The 21,108-nt window shown below is 42.2% G+C and overlaps 1 long non-coding RNA gene across 1 annotated transcript in view; it reads right to left on the reverse strand.

Annotated features, from left to right (window-relative positions):
* The window catches only part of LOC138743621 (uncharacterized), a 109,095-nt gene that overhangs the window by 33,812 nt on the left and 54,175 nt on the right, over positions 1–21,108 (reverse strand). The gene's annotated exons all lie outside the window — the stretch shown is intronic.

Raw genomic sequence — 21,108 nt, forward strand, 5'->3', positions numbered from 1 at the left:
GACAACACGAGGGTGGCGGGTCTTATTAGTAAGAATGATGAATCAGCATAGAGGGATGAGGTGCAGTCACTAATGTACTGGTGCAGAGCCAACAACCTGTATCTGAACATTAATAAAACAAAAGAGATGGTTGTCAATTTCAGGAGACCCTAGGGGGAATCCCTTTCCGCTGACCATTTATGGCTCTACCATTAAGGTCGTCAAGAGTATCAAGTTCCTTGGAGTGCACTTGGTGGACAATCTCACCTGGTCCCTTAAGACCATCTCCATAGCCAAGAAAGTCCAGCAGCACTTCTACTTCCTGCGAAGGCTGAGGAAAGTTCATCTCCCTCCCTCCATCCTCACTACATTCTACAGAAGATGTATCGAGAGTATCCTGTGTAACTTCATCGCCGCCTGGTTTGGAAGCTGTACCTCCTCTGACTGCAAAGGATAGTGAAGCCAGCAGAAAAGATCATTGGGGGCTCTCTTCCTACCTTGACGGACATCTACAATACTCGATGTAGATGAAAAACGATAAACATTGTGAAGGTCTCCACACACCCCTCACGTAAACTGTTCTCCCTTCTACCATCTGGTAGGAGGTACTGTAGCACTCAGGCCCTTCCATCCAGATTGGGCAACAGTTTTTTACCCCAAGACATCAGACTCCTGAATTCCCAGAACAGATGTGGATAGGGTACTGGGGACTTTTACAGTATATGTCTTAATATCTTAACTTCTATTTTAACATTTTTGTGCCTATCTGCTCCCTAGTCCTGGAGAAATGCAGTCTCATCCTTACCGTGCAATGCATGGTATGAACAACAAATACAGGTGACTTTACTTGACTTGAACAGAAAAGGTTCTGAAGAGCTTTTTAAAATCATGAAAGGTAAAGAGAAACTATTCCCATTGATGATGCGGTCAAGGGTGATAGGCAAATGAACCATTGGTCATGTATGGGAAAAATACATTTTAAAGAGCGAAAACTTGAGGTCTGGAATGGATTGCCATGTGTAGTGGTGTAGGTAGATTCGAATGTTGTGTTTTAAAGGGAGATAGTAAATTATCTGAGGGAGGGAATTTACAATTCTATTGAGAAATTGTAAGGGAGTAGCTGTGGTTTTCATTCATACTGCCAGTGTAGATTTGATGGGCTGAATGACCTCCTATAGCTATAATTGTATTTTGCTTTTGGAGCACTTTTTTGCCCATAAAACTTTGTTTAAGGAATAAAAATGAACATGTGTGATAGTACAGATCTATCACCAATGTATATAGTGTATTTAGTTACAGTATCTAGACTGTGCCTACAGCGATTGGCTGAGAGCTAAGCCATGCCTACTGTCTGGGCCTTAAAGGGTTGTGTTCCTAGCCAGGTCGGATCATTCCGGACTGGTCGTCCACCTGTGAAGAGCTCCTGTCTTTTGCTAATAAAAGCCTTGGTTTGGATCAACAAGTCTTTGGTTCTTTCGACGAGCTCTACAACATGTGTCTGATTCCTCAGGGGAAAGTAAAAGGTGTGTTTGAAGTCAGTGACTGTAAAGTGCTATTTTATGGAGTTGTAAAGTAATCAAGAACAGGTTATAACTGAATCAGAATTCATTGTCATGAACAAGTCATGAAATTTGCTGTTTTGTGGTAGAATCATTAGTGCAAACATTCATATAAAAACCATCTTATAAGAATAAATAAAAATAGTGCACACATAAAGTCAAAGGAAGGCAGTGTCTTTGGTTCATTGAACATTCAGGAATCTGGTGGCAGCAGGGAAGAAGCTGTCCTTGACCTTGTCTTTAGGCTCCTGTACCTTTCTCCTGATGACAGCAGAGTGAAGAGGGCATGGCCTAAGTGGTAGGGATACTTAAGGATAGAGGCTGCTTTCTTAAGACATGGCCTCTTGTAGGTGTCCTTGATGGAGTGGAGACTGATGCCTGTGATGATGCAGGCCGTGTTAATAACCCTGTGTAGATTTTTTTTTGTCCTGAGCATTGGCACCTCCATACCAGACAGTGATGCGACCAACCAGGATGCTCTCCACAGTCACCTGTGACATGCCGAATATCCTGAAACATCCCACAAAGTATAGTGGTTGCTTGAATGCAATGGGGGAAATATTAAATGAGCACTTTGCCGAGGATTTCACTCATAAAGATATTTGACCTTAATTATTGAATGTGTTGTTAACAATACATGCAGATGAATGTTGAAGTCAGCAAATTAAACTGCTTATGAATTGCTTGCTGAATTGGTGGGGAATGTAGGACAACACTGAATAGGTCCTGAAGCTGCTTACAGCTGACACACGCTGACTTGTTGCATTGAAGCAGCCTCTAGCACGTTTTGCATATTATCTTACAATGACCAGGAGTAATGTTTTTAACAACGCAGCAAGGTGGAAGGCCCTCTGCCCTTTGAAACCCCTGCAGCCCAATTACACACCAATTCTGAACGTTTTTTCAGGGTGGGAAGAATGTGGAGCACCTGGAGGAAACCCAAGCAGATCACAGGAAGGATGTACAAATTCCTTACAGATAGCGGCTGATTTGAACCCAGGCCACTGGTGCTGTAATAGCTTGCTGCTAACTGCTATCCTAGCTGTGCCACTCAGGAACTCTTAGTGCCCACTGGATTGAGGAGCCTACCCATTCATTCAATAAGATATGTCTATTCCAAGCAGATTTCTGCAATTTCCACTGCCCATGATTTCCCAATGTAAAATCCAACTACCAATCTTAGATTTGCGTATACTCAACAACTGAACACCACAGTTTTCTAGAAAAAGAATTCCAATGATTTACAAATCTATGAGCAGCATTTCTTTCTCCTTATAGTTCTAAATTGCTAAACTCTCTTGCAAAGGCAATTTTCAAAGCTCTGGATTCCCCATTCCTTACAGCTGCCCGAAAAAATAATCCCTCTTGGAATCCCTCGAGGCATCAGGTAACTTCTAATTACAAGACCATTTTCATCTATTTCTCCTCACAGGATTGACAGATCAATCTCAGTGAATCCACTGGTGCCAAGGGGAATACAGGGACTGAAGAGAGAAACCCGACTCCAGATGAGGTCCACTCAGAGTCTTCTCCAAGATCCTGCTATAAAAGTTGGCATCCCACTTGTCTTCCTGATTCCATGTTATACTTACCTGCAGGTATACTGTGAGTCAGGATGTGCATTCATAATTTAGTAATTATTTACCAACAGGTGAGTTCATGTATTTACAGATCTCATTTGCCTGCAAATAATGATAACATGTAGACACAGCTCCATGCACCATATCTCAGAATTCTCTTCATGAAAATCCATGTCCCTGACAAATCTTCACAAGGTTCCATTCAAGTTGATATTTATTGTTAGAGTACATACTTGACATCGCATACATCCCTGAGATTCTTTTACTAGTGGGTAAGGCAGAATAAGCCCTAAGTAGTTGTGCAAAAGTCAGTGCCAAAGAAGATGTGTATACATATAAACAAATAAATAAATTTAAACAGACTGTGCAATACAGCAAGAAAAAAACCCAATAAATTGCAAAATTAAGAGCCCTTAAAAGAGTCCCTGATTTAAGTTTATTGCTGAGGAGTGATGGTAGAGGGGTAGCAGCTGTTTTTGAACCTGGTGGTGAGAGTCTTGTGGCATCTTGACCTCTTTCTTGATGGCAGCAGCAAGAACAGAGCATGTGCTGGGTAGTGTGGGTCTTTGATGATTGCTGCTGCTCTCTAATGGCAGCGCTCCCCATAGATGTTCTCTATAGGAGGGAGGGGTTTTCTCCAGCACCGTATTTCTCCAGCACTGTTGTCTATTGCACTCCACTCAACCCTGAATACCAGCCAGAGAAATTCCCATTTATCTCAACTCCCTCCCGTCTATTATTTAACCAATCCTCTATCAATGCTCATACATTACCCCTAACTCAATGCTTCTTTCAGTGCAGATCTTTTATGTGGAATCTTAAAAAAAATCTCCTGGTAATTTAAGTGTACAACGTCCTCCTGTACCCCTCCATCCACTGTAGTCAATACATCCTCAAAAATAAAAACTCCAACACACACACATTAATATTCTTCTATCCCTTTTCAAGAAAGGTGTTTCCAAATATTGTCCAACCTAATCCATGGCTTTCAACGTATTTGGTGTTTAGTAGGGTGAAACCTAGATTGGATGACTGCTTCAGTGAGTGCCTGAACTCTGTCTATGGGTACAAATGTGAGTTTCCTGTCACCAGTGATTTCAATTCCCCTGAGCACCACATGCAGACATGTAAGTCTCAGCCAGGTTGAGGCAAAACAGAAACTTGAAGAAAAACATCAAATTTCTCTAAGACAGCTTTAAATCCAACAATATTGACTTTATTTTTTTCTCATTTATGTAACCTCTCTCCCCATTGGTTCCATTTTATTTTCCAGGTGTACTTGTTTGAGATGCGATCTGCAAGTTTACAAACGTGTAAACCAAAGATGTGTGAGTACTTGAGGTAGGTCTTAGATGTGTGTGTGACAAATTATGGTTGACATCAAAGCATGAAAGAGTTTGCATGTCTTCAGGATGAAGGTTAAACTTTGCTGCATCCTTCACAAGAAACTAGAACAGGCAGAGAAGCAAGCTCATCAGGACATTGGCGTGATTAAATATTTAAATACTTAAAGCCTCACAAGCAATGCAGTGAAGTGGTATGGTTTAGCTTGCTTTTATATGCTGACTAAATGTTGTGTAAAGCTCTATTAAAATTTCTCTCTACGTAAACTCTATTTGGGGGGCACTGTCAGCTCAACCCACTTTCAACGCCAGTGAAGCATTGAGTTAAGATTGGTTAAATAATAGCATTTGGCGATTTCTGTGAGCCAGTGGTTCTCAACCTTTTTCTTTCCACTCACATCTTATCTTTGGCTTGGCTTCGCGGACGAAGATTTATGAAGGGGTATGTCCACGTCTGCTGCAGGCTCGTTGGTGACTGACGTCCGATGCGGGACAGGCAGGCATGGTCACAGCGGTTGCAAGGGAAAATTGGTTGGTTGGGGTTGGGTGTTGGGTTTTTCCTCCTTTGTCTTTTGTCAGTGAGGTGGGCTCTGCGGTCTTCTTCAAAGGAGGTTGCTGCCTGCCGAACTGTGAGGCGCTAAGATGCACGGTTGGAGTTGATATCAGCCCACTGGCGGTGGTCAATGTGGCAGGCACCAAGAGATTTCTTTAAGTAGTCCTTGTACCTCTTCTTTGGTGCACCCCTGTCTCAGTGGCCAGCGGAGAGCTCGCCATAGAACATGATCTTGGGAAAGCAATGGTCCTCCATTCTGGAGACGTGACCCACCCAGCACAGTTGGGTCTTCAGCAGCATGGATTCGATGCTTGCGGACTCTGCAGCTCGAGCACTTCGATGTTGGTGATGAAGTCATTCCAATGAATGCTGAGGATGGAGCGGAGACAGCGCTGATGGAAGCGTTCTAGGAGCCGTAGGTGATGCCGGTAGAGGACCCATGATTCGGAGCCGAACAGGAGCGTGGGTATGACAACGGCTCTGTACACGCTGATCTTTGTGTGTTTCTTCATTTGGTTGTTTTTCCAGACTCTTTTGTGTAGTCTTCCAAAGGCGCTATTTGCCTTGGCGAGTCTGTTGTCTATCTCTTTGTCGATCCTTGCATCAGATGAAATGGTGCAGCCGAAGTAGGTAAACTGGTTGACCGTTTTGAGTTCTGTGAGCCCGATGGAGATGTGGGGGGGCTGGTAGCCATGGTGGGGAGCTGGCTGATGGAGGACCTCAGTTTTCTTCAGGCTGACTTCCAGGCCAAACATTTTGGCAGTTTCCGCAAAACAGGACGTCATGCGCTGGACAGCTGGCCACTTTAAGTAATCCCTATGCCATTGGTGTTCTGTGATTAGTAAGGGATTGCTTAAGATGATATGTGGGTGGAAAGAAAAAAGTTTGAAAACCTGTTGTAATCGTCCCTAATTGACTCATGCACCATTTCATAACTCCAAAGGAAATGGGCCAATGACAATTTTTCTCAAGCAAGATATTTCAGTAACAATTGGGGTCTAGAGCAGCGATTCTCAACCTTCCCTTCCCACTCATATCCCACCTTAAGCATCGATGACAGAGGAAATACAAAGTGGGATGTGAGTGGAAAGAAAAAGACTGAGAAGCACTACTGTAAAGAGTTTCTCCATGGCCTGCAGGGGTTTTCTCTGGGTGCTACCCTTCAAACGTTAATTATTTGCTACCCTCCACACATGTTAATTTTGTGTAATTAGGTGGCATGAGTTTCAATGGTTGGAATGGTTTTCTTTCATATTGCATTGTTAAAAAAGCAATAAAATTGAAACTCTTCATAATTTTAACACATCTTACTATCCTGTATTTGGAGAATAATTGCTGTCTAATCCTCCCACAGAGCAAAAAACTTGCATTCCTGGTAAACTTTGTTGAACTGCGTTGACAAAGGGGAAAGGGAGGAGTGCAAAACAAACAGTATTATCCCTATGCCCTACTATAATAAAGACTGAAAAGCACACTGGTTGTGTGGGATTTTAGCATATTTTTAATAATGCTGTTGAGAAGTCAGTACTTTTAAATTTGTGAAATGAAAAACCCACAGAAGTATTTGGTTTGGATTTTAATCCAGTAAAATGTAAAAGACAGGTTGGCACTCAGGAGAAAACTCAGGAGGCCAGGCAGTATCCACAGGAAGTAAATGGGCCTCGGCCGTTTCTCAGGTATAAGCTAAAACAGACAGGGGTCTGAATAGAGAGGAAGGGGGAATGAGAGGAAGAGAAGGGGGGGGGGGGAATATTGGGGGAGAAGCAGAGAACAAAGATAAGAAATAGGAACAGGAGTAGACCATCTGGCCTATCAAGCCTGCTCCACCATTCAATGAGAAAATGGCTGATCTGATTATAAGCTCATCCTTTTCCCATATCCCTTAATTCCCCCAGTATGTAAAAATCTATCCAACCTTGTTTTAAATATATTTACTGAGGCAGGCTCCACTGCTTCAATGGCCAGTGAATTCCAGATTCATCACCCTCTAGAAAAAGCAGTTCCTCCTCAAAAATTTTAATTTTTATTACATTTTAGAAACAGCACGGTAACAGGCCATTTCAGCCCACGAGTCCACGCTGCCCAATTACACATGATTAACCTACAACCCCGGTACATTTCCAATTGTGGGAGGAAACCAGAGCCTCCATGCAAACATGAGGAAAACATACAAATGCTTTACAGACAGCACGGGATTCAAACCCCAGACCTGATCATTGACGCTGCACTAAGCGTCACACCAATAGCTACGCTAACTATGCTATCTCCTCTTTATCCTAAATCTACTGCCCTAAATGTTGAGGTTATGTCCTTTAGTTCTGGTCTCCCCTACCAATGGAAACAACTTGCCTACCTCTATCTTATCGATGCCTTTCATAATTTGATATGCTTCTATAAAATCCTCTCTTATTCTTTTCAATTCAAGTGAGTACAGTCCCAGACCACTCAATCGCTCCTCATAGGCTAACCACTTCATCTCTGGAATCAACTTGGTGAACCTCCTCTGATCGCCTCCAAAGCCACTACGTTCTTCCTCAGGTAAGGAGATCAGAACTGAATGAAGTACTCCAGATGTGGCCTTGTACTGTTGCAGCATAGCTTCCCTGCTCTTAAATTCCATCCTACTAGCAATGAAGCCCAACATTCTATTTGCCTTCTTGATGGCTTGCTGCACCTGCAAACCAACATTTTGCAATTCATGCACAAGCACTCCCAAGTCCTTCTGCATGGCAGCCTGCTGCAATCGCTTGCCAGTTATGTATTATTCTGATTTTTCATTTTTCCTTCCAAAGTGGATAACCTCGCATTTGCCAACATTGTACTCCATCTGCAGATCCCTCCCCATTCTCTTAACCTATCTGTATCTCTCTGCAGCTTTTCCATATCCTCTGCTCTTCCATTCAATTTAGTCTCATCAGCAAATTAGATACAGGTACACAATCCTTTATCCAGAACCCTTGGGGGACAGTGTGTTCTGAATTTTGGATTTTGGAAAACCAGATTTAAGGCCACCGGATTGTGCTGCCATATCCAATCCCACCCCTTCCAGTCACACTGCCGTATCCCCCCCATCTTGCCTGACTCACGCTGCCAGTCTCTCCCCCCCCCGCATTCACCCGATTCACACTGCTGGCCTCCCCCCCTCGCCCACCCGACTTGTGCTGCTAGTCTCTCATCTGTCCGACTCATGCTGCCGGTCACTCCCCCTCGCCTGCCCGACTCGTCCTACCATCCCTTGCCGCTTGCCGGTTTTTGGAGCTTTCTGGATTTTAGATGATCGGATAAAGGATTGTGTATCTGTACACTATACTCTGTCCCCACTTCCAGATCATTTATGTATACTGTGAACAGTTCCAGGCCCAACACCAACCCCTGTGGGTCACCATCTACCACCAATTGCCAATCAGAAAAACAACCCTGCACCCCAACTCTCTATTTTCAATTGGCTAACCAATCCTCCATCCGTGCAAATGCATCACCGGCAACTCTATGCAATCTTATCTTCAGTACAGAGGTAAAACACAGGATTCTGTTGACACTGTGGTTAAGTGAGAAAACAAACAAATGCTGAAGAAACTCAACAGGTCAAACAGTGCCTTTATGTAACAAAATTGAAGATACATCACCAATGTTTCGGGCTTGAGTTCCCCCACACCTTGATGAAGGTCTCAAGCCTGAAACATTGGTGATGTATCTTTACCTTTGCTACATAAAGACACTGTTTGACTTGCTGAGTTTCTCCAGCATTTGTGTATTTTTATCTTCTGTACGTGTCTTTTATGTGGGACCTTATTGAACGCCTTCTGAAAATCCAGATAGACAATGCCCATCTGCTTCCCTCTCTCTGCTACGTGTGTTATATTCTCAGTAAATTTTGTCAATCAGGACCTGCCTTTGCTGCATCTACCTGATGGATCCATTTTGCTCCAGGTGCATTGGTATTTCTCCTTTAATGACAGCTTCAATCACTTTCCCAACCAAAGGTGTTAAACTAATTGGCTTATAGTTCCCTGCTTTTTTTGAATGGTGGTGTGACATTTGGCATCTTCCAGCCACTGGGACATGCCCAGAGTACAGAGGAATTTGGTCAAAGCCTCGACTATAAGTTCTGCCATTTCTTTCAGTAACCTCAGATGCATTCCATCAGGACCAGGGGACGTATCTATCTTTAGACCGTTAAGTTTTCTGGGTACACACTGTTTAGTGATAGCTGTTGCATTCAGCTCGCATCACATCCTTAACATCTGTCTTGGCATGTTAGACATGTCCTCCGTCGTGAAGACTGACATAAAACAGTTGTTCAAAGCCTCAGCCATTTCCTCATTATCCATTATCAATTTCCCAAGGGGCCAACCTTCACTTTAGCCACCCTTTAGCGATTTATATAATTATTAAAACTTTTAGTGTCATTTTTATATTTTGTGCTAATCTTTTCTCATGGTCTACCTTCCCTCTCTTTATTGCTCGCTTTGAAGTTCATATAACCATATAACCATATAACCACTTACAGCACAGAACAGGCCAGTTCGGCCCTACTAGTCCATGCCATAGCAAATCCCCACCCTCCTAGTCCCACTGACCAGCACCCGGTCCATACCCCTCTAGTCCTCTCCTCTCCATGTAAAGATCCAGTCTTTCCTTTAATGTAACCAATGATCCCGCCTCAACCACGTCTTCTGGAAGCTCATTCCACATCCCCACCACCCTCTGCGTAAAGAAATTTCCCCTCATGTTCCCCTTATAATTTTCCCCCTTCAATCTTAAACCATGTCCTCTAGTTTGAATCTCCCCCTTTCTTAATTGAAAAAGCCTATCCACATTTACTCTGTCTGTCCCTTTTAAAATCTTAAACACCTCTATCAAGTCCCCTCTCAATCTTCTACGCTCCAGAGAAAATGCCTGTAACTCAGACATTTTAAAGTTTTGCCAATCTTCTAGTTTACCAATGCTCTTGGTAACTTTGCATGCACGAGCTTTTAGTTTCATGCCTTCCTTTATTTCTTTGGTTATCCCAGGCTGACTATCTCACCATTACTGTCCTTGCTTTTAACCAGAATATATTTCAGTTGAGCACTGTGAAAAATCTCTTTGAAAGTCTTGCACTGTTCCTCAACCATCCCTCCATATGGTCTGTGTTCCCAGTCCACCCTGGCCAACTCCAACTCCCCTTGTAGTTTCCATTGTTTAGGCCAGTGTTTTTCCAATTCTTTTTCTTTCCACTCACATACCACGTTAAGTAATCCCTATGCCATTGGACTCTGTGATTAATAAGGGATTACTTAAGGTTGAATGTGAGTGGGACAGGAAGGATGAGAATCACTGCTCCAGACCCAATTGTTACTGAAACATTTTGCTTGAGAAAAATTGTCATTGGCCCATTTCCTTTGGAGTCATGAAACTGTGCACATAATGAGTCAATTAGGTACAATTAAAACAGTGGTTTTCAAACTTTTTCTTTCCACAGCCTGGTATGGGGACACCAATACCTCTATGCAGAAAGCCCTGAAGAAGGTAATGGGCACAGTCCAGTACATCACAGGCAAAACTCTGTTCTCCATCAATAATATCTACATGGAATGCTGTCATCAGAGGGCAGCAGCAATCATCAAGGATCCACACCACCCAGCACACGCTCTCTTCTCACTGCTGCCATCAGGAGGGAGGTGTCAGTGCCACAAGACTCGCACCACCAGGTTCAGGAACAGCTGCTGCCCCTCCACCATCAGACTCCTCTACAACAAACTCAACAGGGACTCATTTAAAAGCACTTACTTTGCACATTTTTTTTGACTGAATATTTTCCTTTTGGTGGTGCACTGTTTGCTATATTTTTTTCCTTCATTTACATTTCTCTCTTTTGTAAATGTACATTTTTTCTTGCATATAGTAGAAATTCTGGTCCGCAAGTGTGAGCATTGCTGTGCGAAGACTTCAGACACAAAGTCCACAGACTCTACAATAGGTCTTAATCAGCTGATTAAGCTTGTACACACCAGATCTCTATACCTTCCTGGCTCCACGTGCCAGACTGGCTCGCAAAGGGGCCAGCTCGAGTCTTTATACAGGCCGGTGATTGATAGCGGACGGGTGGGGCCATTCTCTCAGGTTACCTACCTGCAGGTACAGTGGTTTCCCCCTGCAATAGGGCCAGTAGGAGTGCAGCCAGTATAGTGGTTGTACAGCAGGAAAAAGAATCTCTGGGTTATATGTGATGTTGTGTGTGTACTCTGACAATAAATTTGAACTTGGATCTCTGATTTTGAACAATGACATTGAACTTCTTAATTTAAGAGATATGCACAAAAGTTTTTAGAATCTATTTATAACTTGTCTCTACTGTGCCTATTGTCTCGATTTTTATTAGTTACTGTATAGTTTGCACTGCGTTATTCACTTTATGTGGCTTTGTGTAGGTTGTCGACTGGTGTAGTAATAGTCATAGTGTTGCCTTACGCTATTTTTATGTCGTCTTGTGTTGTTTTATGTAGCCCTGTGGTTTGGAGGAACTGTCTCGTTTTGTTTTAACTGTGTACTGCACTTTCAGTCTGGTTTTAAAATGACCAATAAAGGGCTATTTGATCAAGAAGAAGAGTAGTTTTCTTCCACATTTCTCATATTTTCCATGTGATGTAATAGAGAGCATTTGGCCCATCAAGCTTTCAAAGCAAGCCCATCCATCGCACTCATCCCCTTGTTACCCAGTACAGACTCAACTGAACCAGGGTTAATTTACTTGAGCCAATCAACCTCTCAAAAGGGTGCAGGAGGAATGAATGAATGAATATTTTCATTTACATCTAAGTACAATGGACAGTTGCATCAAAATGTTTACATGCTTTAGCCACACAAGTATGCAAGATATACCAATAATGAGTACAAATTAAATTACCATAATATTCCATGAGATAGAGAAAGAGGTAATAAATCTGAAAGGATGGATAAGCAAGGGTGGCAGGGTTAGTGGAGCGGTTAGCACAACACTATAACAGTTGGAACGATCCCGCTTCGAATCTGGCGTTGTCTGTAAGGAGTTTGTATGTTCCCCCATCTGCATGAGTTTCTTTCACCCTCCAGAAATGTATTGGGTTTGTAGGTTATTTGGTGAATGTGGGATGCATGGACTCGTGGGGACTGTTACCATGCTGCATCTCTATATTACATTTTTAAATATTCACATCTGCAGTTCATGCAAAATAAAATGAAATTGGAGTGCCTGGGGAAAACCCTGGCTTCACAGGGAAAACAGGAAATCTCCATACAGACAGCACCAGAGGTCAGACTCGAACTCAGTGGCTGGAACTATGAAGTAGTAGGGTTTTAGTGTAGGCTCTATTTATTGCTGGGCTCTGCTGAGTTTAGCAAGTGTTGAACATCAATTTACATGGCAATGATGCAGCTACCATGATGATAGGGGATTCCGTGGATCACCCCCCTTTTCTTTGATTCATGTTGACTTCTTTCATGCTGACATAGTTTCTGCCTATCATAACTAGACTAGAAGGAAAGTTTGAAACTTCCAGCCCACTGTGCAAATTAAAACATGGAGGCATAGATATAAAGTAGGAGGGGAAAGATTTAAAAGGTACCCGAAGGGCAACCTTTTCTCCCAGAGGTTAGTGGATATATGTAACAAGCTACCAAAGGCAGGTGCAACAGGAATGTTTAAATATATTTATTCAGACACATGGATAGTAAAGGTCAAGGGGAATATAGGCCAAATGAAGGCAAATGAGACTCACTCAGCTAGTCATCTTGGTCGACATGAACAAATGGGGCTGAAGGACCTCTTTCCCTGCTGTAAAACTGAATGACTCAAAATGCTTTCCTACATCTTCAAAATTTCTTTTGTGTAACCTTGTCCTTTCATTGTTGACCCTTCAGTAGTTGGCATTCAGTTATGTAACTTTGTCCATGACTTAATTTCAAACTTCATTGCAACATTACAATGGATGGATGTCGCTGGGAGCTGAATATCCAAGGATACACAGCATATTGAAAGGATAGGCAGGTAAGCAGAGGCTCTGTTGGTAAGGAACAATATTACATCACTAGAAAGAGGTGACATAGGATCAGAATATGTAGAATGATTGTGGGTTGAGTTAAGAAATGTAAAAACACACCAAAATGCTAAATTAAGAAATGGCAAGGGTAAAAAGACACTGTTGGCTGTTATATACTGACCACCAAACAGTAACCGCAATGAGGACAAATTGCATCAGCAGATAGAAAAGGTGTGTCAGAATGGCAATGTTATGATAGGCATGAGGGATTTTAACATGAAAGTACATCTGGAAAACTATGTTGAGACTGGATCTTAAGAGAGAGATTTTGTAGAAAGCCTACAAGATGGCATTTTAGAGTAGCTTATTGATTAGCCCACAAGGGGATCAGCAGTACTGGATTGGGTGTTGAATGATGCCCCTGAAGTGATTAGAGAGCTGCCTTGAAGTAAAGGAAACATTAGTAGGCATTGATCGCGATAAGATTGTTCAATGTAAGATTTAACAAGTTGAACGTAAAGTCAGATGCGTTGGTATTTCAGTGCAGTAAAAGGAATTAGAGTAGCACAAAAGAGAAACTGGCAAAAGTAGAGTGGAAGGGGCTCTAGTAGGGGATGATGGAAGAGCAGCAATGATCGTGTCCAAGATTTGGATCTGGAGCTCAAGCTGCTGATGGGTTGGACTGGTCTCTGTGCAGCTGCGGGGGCTGCAGGAGAGCTGGAGGCAAATCGATAGACACGTGGTGACTCTGGAGGGGGACTCCCTTTTGCTTCTCTTTCTCTGACTGTAAAAGGCGCTTCAGGCAATTTCTGTCGAAGCCTTACGGCAGACAAAAGCAAATTTTGTGTAATATTGCACTGTCTTTATCACATAACAATAAATTGAATCTTGAATCTTGGTTTCTGCAAGAAATGGAAGGGAAAGGTGCAAGAAAAATATACCTAAAAAAAAGAGGAAATATTCAAATGGAATATATTGCATTTCCTCATTCTGGATTCCTACAAAGAGGAAACATCTTGTCTCGAGCTTTCAGGATATTTTATGTTTGAGTCAGATCTGCTCTCGCACTTCTAAATGTGAGCAGATATAAGCCCCACTGTTCTTTTTTTTAATTATTATTTAAAGGATTTGAATGAATAATAATGACACCTGACAGCTGTGGCAAGATCTAAATGCCAAGCCCTGCTGCAAAACCAAATCTGATGAAGTAGCAGATGGAAAAGCTTCTCTCCCTGAGGACCTCAATGCCTTCTACGCCTGATTTGATGATCATAACAGCGAAGATCCCCCTCCGCCACTCAAATCCCCTGAAGATCCCATCCTGTCCGTATCTGAGGATGACGTGCATGCTGTCTACAGGAGAATGAATCCAAGGAAATCATCCGGCCCAGACGGAGTACCCGGCCGAGTATTAAAATTCTGTGCTGACCAACTTAGCAATGTATTCACGGATATCATGAATATTTCACTCCTGCAAGGTGTGGTACCCACCTGTTTCAAACAGTAGTCAATCATACCAGAGCCCAAGAAGAGTGCAGTAACCTGTTTTAATGATTATCAGCCAGTAGCACTTACATCAACAGTGATGAAGTGTTTTGAAAGGCTGGCATTGAAGCAGATCAACTCCTGTTTGAGCAGTGACATGAATACTTTCCAGTTCACCTATCATAGATGCCATTGCATTGGCTCTAAACAAAGCCCTGGCACACCCGGACATATATCAGGATGCTCTTTATTGACTACAGTCTGATAATAAAGAATAAATCTGATAATAAATCTGAAATCTGAAAATCTGTAATTTGAAAATCTGATTTGGTCTTCATAGGCTATGCCAGTGCTTAGTTGCCCCATCCTAAGAGCTGCCTTCTTTAACCGCTGCAGTCCTTGAGGTGTGGGTATACCCACAATACTACTGGAGAGGGAGCTCCAGGACTTTTTCCAACCTATTCATAAGCTCACGAAATGTAGGGGCAGGATTGAACCATTTTGTCGTTGAGTCCACTCTGCCACTCGAATCATGGCTGATGTATTTTTCCTTTCAACCCCTCGACTCAATTCTCCTGCCTTTTCTCCATGACATTTGACACTGTTAGTAATCAAGAATCCATCAACTTCTACTTTAAATATACCCGATGACCTAGCCTCCTCTATTGCAATGATTTACCACCTTCTGGCTAATAGAACATTGTAGGATCCAGACTGATAATCCTTCTCTGAACAGCGGCGCTATTGCAGAAACCTCAGATGTGTGCTTTAGGATAATTTTTTAGAACTCTGGCCTTATTGGCCACAGTGACCATACATAAAAGATTGTATGATGATGTGTGATGGATGAGGGAGAGGTGATGGGCCATTTCACGTTGCTGGAGATTTTGATACCAATGGACTTCAGTGGAACCATAACCTGGAAAGGAATGTATGGTGATTGCCATTTCTTATACAGTATCAAAATCTATTCCCATTATAAGACCAACCTAAGAGCTGAAGCACTCAGCAAAAATAAGGTCCACTTTCAAACATCGGATCTGACTTGCAATGCCAGGAACATAGCCAGAGCTGGGGGAGGATTTGACTCAGCCCAGGCACTGCATTGTGTTGAAGTTACAGAGGCTGTGTCTGCAATGGGCAGTACAAACAATTGATTGAGAGTGTCCCACTCCCGGACACGCTCTCACTTGTATGCTGGAGTGTGCCCATCATGTAAACTATGCATCTATTGTGGCTTCTTCTCTCATTTCAGAAGCCTTTCTTTGTGAGTGGTGAGCAGCCAGTGGTGTGATTCTCAGTCTGCACTGTTTCATGCACACACCCAAAAGCTCTAACAATCCCTCATGTTGCTCAGTAATCTGCACCATTGAAGTGGACATTCTCCAAAGCATCTCTCTGCAGGTTAGGAATTCTCATCGATTTGTCTTTGCATTTTGTTTGCTGACAAAAAAAAACATTCTTAAAAGGAATGTAACTGGAAAAATGTCGAATATGATGATTGACAACAATGGAGGATGTGATTGGTGCCGGAAGATGTAATGATATCTCTTAATGTCTGGTTAACGGGGAATGAATTTTTTTCAATCATGTCTTGATGAAAAAGTAAGAACGATTTATTGTTTTCTGTTCAATATAACTCTTAATAGAAAGTAGTGATTGACCTAACAAAGGGTATCTGTGTGCCTTTTTGACATTGTACTGTAAAATGCTAATTTGACATACATAATTCTTCTTGCAAAGTTTTTTGGAAATGAACATATTATGTATGATTTTTGTTATTTGTTTAAAATATGAAAAAGAGATTAGACCGTTTTTGTGACCTTCAAGTTTATAATCAGTTGCTTTAAAGGAGAGGAGAGGCCATTTAAACTGTTGTGCTCCTGTTTTGGGACAAGGGTTCAATCTCGTCACTTCATTGCCCTCTTTTTACATAGTGAGGATTTTCTGTCTCTTGTACCACTTCAAAGGAAAGAGCTGTGATTGAACTGTAAGTATTATTTAGATGTGAGTGAAACAGTGTTCTTTATGCTTTCATTTAAAGAAGTGTATTATGCAGCGATTGTTGTAATCTTGCTTTCTGTGAGAAAGTTTAATTCTTGAAATTCTTGAAGCTGGATGAAGCTTTAGAGTTCAAGATCAATTGCTTCAAGGTATTCCTGAAAAGATATTGCGTGAGCTCAGAATAGCAGTTTATCTTGTTAAGTTTAATGGATGTTATCAGTGAGCAAGCAGAAACACTAAATTTAGAAAGTGCGTGTCAAGATTTCTGGAAATTTATCGCTAATTAAGTACAATTTTTATAGAAGTGTTAGTTTAGAGAGGGAAACAAATGTTTGTTGAAATCATCAAAACTAATGGCAGTTATAAAAGCAGAATTAGTTATTTTGATGAATCATCAAAGAACACAAGTTACCATATATTTAGGCGTACAAGTCAACCGGTAGATAGGTCATCCCTCTTTTTTAGCTGATTTTAATGGTTTTATTGGTACATCCAGCATATATGTCTGACCCCCATTTTTCAGGTTGTCCAGGCCTACCAGGAACAACCAAAATATATATTTTTTAAACACCCCAATCGCAAGTTACAAAGCTGTAAATTAAGCAAGTTAAAAAAAACCCGGCCTACTGGGCAGGAGCGGCAACATCGATCTCCCGGCAGGAGTAGGAACCTTGGACCTATGTGGCAGAAGTGGCAACCTTGTTCTCCCAGCAGGAGCGGTGAGCTCGGCCTACATGGGAGAAGTGGTGACCTCGGCTTACTGGGCAGGAGCAGTGGTCTCAGCTTACTGGGTAGGAGTGGCGACCTCAGGCTCCCGGGTAGGATTAGGGACCCCGGGCCCTATAATTGTAGTTGTCTTGATGGGTTATGGCGGCATCCGGTGGTGGGGATGTGTTGAGGAACGGAGGCAGGGAGGTGCTTCCAGGGTCGACAAATATGCCAAATCGGCATCAAATAGTTTTTGACCCAAATTTAAGATCTCAAAAGTATTAGTCAATCCCCATTTTTTTTAGTGATTTTTGAGGGTTTTAAGACTCAACTTATATGCCAAAATATTCAACAAAGTGGTGGACAAAGTGAATAAAGGTGTAAAATCGACTCAAGAGTAGGAAGGATAAATAAGGCTTCAAATTAACCCTTCCTGTCTAACCCTTCCTGCGGGTTAATGTAGTTACACTTACACTGGAACTTCCCCAAATATCAGAATATACAGTATAACACAACAAGGTGCCTGCAGTTGAAACACAGCTGATGCCATCATTGCTGTGTGTAATATAATATCACACAGACAAATGACCTGAAGTTGGAATTTTGTTTAACCAATTCAGAGATACAATGCTACAAATATCACCAGTTCTCCTTGACTAAAGAGGTTATTATTCAAGACGTTGGGTTGGGATGACGTTAGTTTTAGTTGGCCTTTAAAGAGAGAAAATGAAATATGGAAGTCTGCAGATGGTGTGATTGAAGCCAAAATACAGAAATGCCAGAGGAACTCAGCCAGTCTTGCATCGTCAATAGGAGGTGAACATATATTACCTGAGCCCTTTCTTAAGGTATGAGTGATAAAGCGCAGGGTTTGAATTAAAGGCTGGGGACAGAAAGAGAGAAGAATGAGAGGAGGAAGAGTATAAACCACAGACAAAATATTTTAATTGGACATGATAAGAAGAAAGGTGTGAATTCATTTTGGCTCTGTGAAAGGAGACAGAGGGAAAAGGGAATAAAGAGAGAGCAAGCTTGAGTAAAGGATAGGGGAAAGAAGATGGAGACAGTTTAATGGACACCAGAGAAGTGAATGTTAATACCACCCAGTTGGAGGGTGCCCAGATGGAAGATGAAGCATTGTTCCTTCAATTTGCGGGTGGACTCATTCTGGCAGTGCATTAGACCAGGGACCAATATGCCACCAAGGAAATGAGGTGGGAAATTGAAATGGCTGACAACTAGGACACCCATGCTATTGCAGCAGACAGAGTTGAGGTGCTCATGCAATCTCCCAGTTTGCATTCCATCTCTCTGATTTAGAGAAGATTACAATGGAAGCATCGGATGCAGTAAATTACCCCTGCAAATTCACAATGAAGTTTTGCTAAACTTAAAAGGACTGCTTGGGGCCCAAAATGGGTGGTGAGGGAGGAGGTATGGGTGCATGTGGAGCATCTCCTGAGGTCTCAGAAATAGGTGGAAAAGCTACGATTTCCTAGTGGAGAGATCATGTAGTAGGTGGCTGTAATGGCAGAGATGCTCTACTTGCATACACATCTCCTCCCTCACTACCCTTTGGCCCCAAACAGTCCAATCAAATGAAGCAACATTTTACTGGTGAATCTGCGCAGTTCATCTACTGTATCTGAAGCTCCAGTTGTGTTCTCCTCTATATCGGAAAGACTGGACGTAGACTGAAGATTGCTTCATAGAGCACAATAGTGTCGATCTACCAGTGGCCACCCATTTCAATTCCCCTCCCCATTCCCTTGCCGACATGTCCGTCCATGGTCTTGCGCACTGCCAGACTGAGGCTACCCACAAATTGGAGGACAACACGCCATCTTTCGTCTGGGCACCCTCCAACCAGATGGCATTAACATCAACTTCTTAGATTTCCACTACTCCCTCACTTTCTTCCCTCTTTCTCCTTTCCTCTAGGTCTATCTCTCTCTCCTTCCCCCCTCTCCCTTTTCTGTCTGTCTTCTTTAACAGAGCCAAAATCAGTTCTCACCTTTTATCTTATCCAACTAGCACTTTTGTCTGTTGGTCTGACCTCCTTCCCTTCCCATTCTTCCCAGCCTTTAATTCATATGCTGTGTTTCTTCACCGTGAGAAAGGGCTCAGGGCCTAAACTGTATGTAATATATCTTTTCCTCCTGCAGATACTGCGAGACCTGTTGAATTCCTCCAGCAGTTCTGTGTTCTGACTTCAAGAGAGATATGGGAGCTGCAATCAGGGGGATGAGAATTAGAGGAGGGTTTGAGATTTTAAACACAGTTCTCAATTCAGATTTTCTTAGAATAGGATGGAAGTCAGATCCCAGGTTTCTTTAACATTCAACCAAACAAGATCTATATGTTGGCAGGCTCCCAATGTAAATTCCAAGGAGTAAGGAGGTGCTCATGGTTTCAGATAGGGTCTTGGGGTAAGAGATTAGGAAGGGTTTGGAGCAGAGGGATTGGAGTGGGTTATAGGAAGTGAGGATTAGAGTTAGATTGGGCGCAAAGTTTGGAGTGTACTTTGGAAAAGAGGAACTGGAATAAGAGATGAGAGAAGGTTATGGGGTGGGAATTTGAATTCATGGATTGAACTATGGTTAGGTGGATTGAAGCAGTCGATAGGAGGAGAGGTTCAATACGAGTTATCAGATTCAAGAACAGCCATCGGTTCAAGAAACATAGGGTTGGGTTGTTGGAGAATAGTATTAAAGGAGGGTGCGGGGGAGTATAGCAGTCCAGAGGAGTTAACACTGAACATGATCTTAGATAATATGAATTTTCTCAGAGAGGTAAGTGTGGAGTGGACAAGATATGGGTTCTGTTGGACTGGAATAAGAGAAGGTTTGAATTAAGGTTTAGGCTGTGTTTTGGTTCATTAAACAAGAAGTTCCAACAGTGTCTAATTGCTGTTCTAGTTTATTAAAAAAAAAGATTTCAAAAAATCCTGGAGCTTTTTTGCGGATCCTAGTTGGAACTTGTACGACACCGGCCATTTTGCTGCCTATTTTTTAAATGTGGTTCTTCAGCTGGTTTCCTATCCACGTTACATTTTTGAGCTATCAAAGCTATGCTTTCTATATCCACTTAGAATGATTAAATAATAAGGAGCAGAAATAGATTTTTCGGCCCATAAGGCCCACTGCCTGGCCTTCTCCCCATAACTGACGATGCCCTGGCTAATCAAGAATCTATCAATCTCTCCCTTAAAAACCCCCTTTGAAGCTTGGCTTTGGGCTCTCCCCATTGCCAGTGCAAATGGCTTGTATTCCTCTAGAAAAACATGCTGGTTTTAATTCAAATATGTCAAAGTATCGTAATAGGATGGGTACTGGTTGTTACTACAAAAACAAATTTTTCTGTGGAACTTGTTCCATTTATATTGAAAATGGTGGCCAAAGCTGCAGGGCATCATCGTCAGGAAGATTATGGTCAAAGACTAACTCCACAGCGTAAATGCGTGCAAGAACTGGAGGCTCAAGAGTCTGGATATATTGGAATATAGAGCCAAAGACAAGCTGCTGGTAAAACTCAGTGGGTCAGGCAGCATCTCTGGAAGGAAAGGGAGAGTTGTTATTTTATATCATCATCCTTGATAGAGTCTTGATATAAAAATTCAACAAACCCTTTGCCTCCACAGATGCTGCCTAACCCACCAAGTTCATCCAGCATTTCTTTTGTTGCGCTGAAGGATTGTTGCATCAACAAGTTCCAAAGTAAATATTTTCATAGAGAAAAAAATGATGATAGGCATGGAAAAATCAGACGTACAGGTGATGCCTTCCACAGTTGTATTTCCTGCCCTGGATCGAGTGGCTATTTGGAGTGGTGTACTAAATGAACCATCCCATTTGAGTCACTAAAAAAAAATTAAGGCCAAGGGAATGTAAAGTTCGA

Source organism: Narcine bancroftii, chromosome 9 (genome assembly GCF_036971445.1).
Source record: "Narcine bancroftii isolate sNarBan1 chromosome 9, sNarBan1.hap1, whole genome shotgun sequence".
Taxonomy (NCBI): domain Eukaryota; kingdom Metazoa; phylum Chordata; class Chondrichthyes; order Torpediniformes; family Narcinidae; genus Narcine; species Narcine bancroftii.